Source organism: Octopus bimaculoides, chromosome 12 (genome assembly GCF_001194135.2).
Source record: "Octopus bimaculoides isolate UCB-OBI-ISO-001 chromosome 12, ASM119413v2, whole genome shotgun sequence".
Classification (NCBI taxonomy): domain Eukaryota; kingdom Metazoa; phylum Mollusca; class Cephalopoda; order Octopoda; family Octopodidae; genus Octopus; species Octopus bimaculoides.
The window spans coordinates 14,763,390-14,767,791 of NC_068992.1; the positions used below are offsets into that span (position 1 = coordinate 14,763,390).

At 35.9% G+C, this 4,402-nt stretch overlaps 1 protein-coding gene across 2 annotated transcripts in view; it reads right to left on the bottom strand.

Moving 5' to 3' along the window:
• LOC106874489 (uncharacterized) overlaps positions 1 to 4,402 on the bottom strand; it is a 384,280-nt gene that overhangs the window by 41,193 nt on the left and 338,685 nt on the right. The gene's annotated exons all lie outside the window — the stretch shown is intronic.

Below are 4,402 nucleotides of genomic sequence, written 5' to 3' on the forward strand. Positions count from 1 at the left end.
CACACACACACACACACACACACACACACACACACACAGAGTCATACACTTACATGCACACACACAAGCTTCCACCCAGTAGGATCGAACATAGAACCACATGGTTCTAAAGTAAGTTTGTTAACCACATAGCTATCCCTGCACGTATATGCACTTGTTCTTCATCAGGTAGGTTACGCTGTCCTAGCTAGCTTTGTTGCAGTGATATTAAATATAGAGTGGGTAGTGCACGACAAATAGTTGTTAGTTAATCGAACACCACATTTTATTTTTCAAATTACAAAATTGCAAAGAAATAAAATTATTTCAATTTATTGAGACATTTAAAAATAAACAGGTTAAAAAGTATTTTGCAATCCATAAATTAAACACATAATTAAATTTTGAGCTAGAATTATTCAAATAAAATTATCGTAGCGAACTGGATCGTTCTTTGAAATATTGAAACATTTTTACAAATTGCTAGAGAGCAGATGTTATATAACTGGATTTTTCCCTTCCCAATTCCAACCACTCACACAGTTTGTTTTTTGTTAACCAAATGAATAAAGAATTATAGTACCCATTCACATGTGACAACTATATGTGTTAAAAACACTCCATTTTGTTTCTGGGCACGAAATTCTATTTATGACTTGGTTCATCAAGCTCTTGGGAATACATGCCATATTTTTAGAGAATAATTGTTTCTGAGGCAAAAGGCCTGAAATTTTGAATGAGTGAAATCATCATAATTATAGTTATCATCATCATTATCATCATTATCATTTAACGTTTGTTTTCCACGCCTGCACAGCTTGGACAGTTTGTTGGGATCCAACAATGCGCTGGGCTACGTTGAGAGTTCCAATGTCAGCTTTGACATGGTTTCTATGACTGGATGCCCTTCCTAATGCCCACCATTTTACAGTGTGTACTGGGTACCTTTTTCATACCACTAGCACTAGTGAGGTTGCTGATACCATTATTTGACTGGTACCTGATTTTATCAGCCATAGAGGGATGAAAGGCAAAGTGGACCTTGGTGGGATTTGAACTCAGACTGTAAAGACGGTAAAGAAATACTGCAGGGCATTCATTCTGATGTCCTAACAATCCTATTAGCTCATTGATTTTTACTAGAAATAATATTCTTGGAATGATACTCGTGAAAAAGGTGCATTATATCTAAGGAGTATCAATCTCCTGTCTGCTATAAAGCTACCGAGTCAATAGCTTTGTAGTTCGTAAAGGAAAAGAACACTGTCATATGCTAATAGCATATTTTGTCCAAGTATGCAATACGTTGCATGTAGATGCTTTTCGACTCTAGGAGTTATGATCCTGCACCCCTTTCGACAATGACTATGTAGTTACGTAAAGACTATAACTATGTACTGCTAAGGATTTTCATGATTTGAAAACTGAAGTGAAAATGAAAATATACAGGTCCGAGGAGCATGTGAAAAAGGGCCTCAAATATGAATGAAACTGAAATGCGTACGTGTATACATGCATACATACATACATACAAATAAAGACATACATAAATACATACATGCACACACACACATATATTGCATACTATTGTCTAGACAAGCGTAACTAATTTCAACACTATACACATTAAAAAGCTTGTGGGATTTATGTATTTGGAAAGTGTTACCTAATTAGGAAGAGACTGCTTCGTAGAGACTCTAATTAGTAGAGACAGCAATTTTTCTCTGAGGACTGATTTTTCTCTAAGTTCTTTTCCTTTTCCTAACTCTCTCCAGGGAGAAGGGAGCCACCATATACATGAACTTTTCACTGAAACCACCGATCGGTAGCACTTCATTTTAATGCCTGCAGCTCTGTCAAAAATATTCTTATCTGAGAATAAACTGCAGATTCTTTTACTGCAGCCAGATTCTACGTTTGTAATTATAGCTGGGAGTAACCAGAATTCGTATGAATATAGACAATCTCATTGTTCAGCTTTTTATAGGTATAGTACTTGCTTATCTTGAGATCTAAGAAATGTCCGAAGTTTGTGGGAGGCCATGTCTTTGTGAAAATCTATACACATTGGTGTATAGAATAAACAACAACAACAACAACAAAACACTGAACATTTATACTGTTAACAACAATGAAGATTCTCTATTGAATAATTTTAAGTCGTTAGCTCCTAATGCTATTCAATGAATTATATTGAAACTTCAAATTTCATTTTATGAACAATAGCTCTTCTATCGTGATTATAATCCTTAGAATATTATTCCAAGTTAAAGGTGGTGAGCTTACAGGATCGTTATATCGTTGGAAAGAATGACTTGTGGCATTTCTCTTGGCTCTTTGCTTTCTGAATTCAAATCTCACCGAAGTTAACTTTGCTATCTATTGGTCCGGAATCAATAAAATAAAGTACAAATCAAGTAAAATATATTTAAAATAAAGTACCAGTCAAATTAAATTTTTGAAATTCCTTTCACTGGAATTTTTAACGAATTCAAGGAGATCGCTTCTGTCTAGTTCGTCAGCTTTACTTTTCGTCTGGCAGGCATCAAGAAATCTCTGTGATACGCAGTAGTCGTCGATTTACTGGTTCAAATACGTGACTCGTGAATGCATAGAGAGCGTACAAGAGAATGCTGTATTTGTATAACCAGTTTAACACTCAAAAGTCATGTCGTGTACAGCTTGCATTTTTATAATTGAATTTACGAGATCTGATCAATAAGTATCCGGACTGTTGCCATAGTATCGAAGCTAAAGCATGCAGAGTAAAGCCACTTGGCATAGATTAACCTTGAACTCACTCTACTATGCATGTGAACCAAGTGTTAACCTTTTAGCTCATTTCTGCTCTTTACAGAAGTGATTGCAGTAACATGTGTAACGTGTGATCGTCGCATTGACCATGACAGAAAAAGTTGTCATGGCGATACCTGCTCAGAGGCCTGCACAAAGTTGCAGAAAGCGTGTGGAGTGGTGTGTATGAGCCGCACACAAGTATAGGAGTGATTCAGACGTTTCCAAGATGGCCGAAAAGATGTCGATATTGAAGAATGTTCTCGGAAACCTGCAACCAGCTGAACTGAGAAAAATATCTCAGATGTGTGTGTAGCTGTGAGGGGAAATCGTCGAATCACCATCCGTGAGGTTAGGATAGGATGTGCAGATCATATATATATATATATATATATATATGTATAAATCAGCCTTAACCATCAGTACCATCTGTCACCGGCACCAATACTACCAGCATCAACACCACCCGAACCAATACAACCTCTGCCATTACCAACCCAGCAACCTTTTAATGACCGACAACAACAATAATAAGCATGAATAAGATATGCAACTCCATCTGAAATAATAAGTAAACAATTACATGTAATAATGTGATGCTTTAGTGTATCTTAAAGGTGAAATGAAATGTCTTTAATCATAGGTGAATGACAATCGACTTGAAACTAAATAGCAACAATATAAATACTAGAAATATGACCACTGTCACTACCAGCACCAGCACCATCACCTCCATCATCCCCAAAGCAGAAACCAATAAATCAACAGCTCCACCACTACCAACCCACCAACATTTGAATGTCCAGCTGGCAACAACAATAATAGTATCAATGTCTGTAGCAACATATGCTGTATGTCAACACAACAGTAGATGTGGTGAGTAGAATGTGGAATCTTTATGAATCAAACCCAGTGCTCAACTGGTACTTATTTTATCAACTCCAAAAGATGAAAGGCAAAGTCGACCTCGGTGGAATTTGAACTGAAATGGACAAAATACTACGAAGCACTTTGCCTGGCATGCTAATGATTCTGCCAGCTCACCACCGTAATTGCAAAGAATATTATTAAAGAGTTATTTCTTACATGAGGTCTACAAGTTTTTAATAACATTCGTATTCATGAATGTAACCAAAATTACAAGAGTTTACAATGGGTTCCGTTCTTACAATAAACTGTACAAAGAAATGATGTGCTATAAACATCAAACAATTTTAGATTAAGTTCTTCAGCCCTCAAGTAAATGCTGACAATTATGAGCTATTAAATAGAAGACAGTATTTCTCATCTTCCCAGTAATTCTTATCCCGTCATCACACCCCACCAGACAGCGATAAACATCTTCTGTGGTAAGAATGCACCTGACTGCGAATTACATGGTTCATATTTATTCCTTAACACATTTCACTTCAAATGTTTTCATGTATACATATGCATAAAAGTGGTTGCGTTGGTCACATTTTTTTGTTTTGACTGTATTTTTTGAAAATATCAACAGGAATGCATTATCATTTTATTACATGAAAATCAATAAGAAAACTAACTTTGTATTACAAGATTTCGTGTTACAACAAATTTGTCTGGGATTTCTTACTCCTGTGATAGAGGAGACTCCTGAGTGTTTATATAT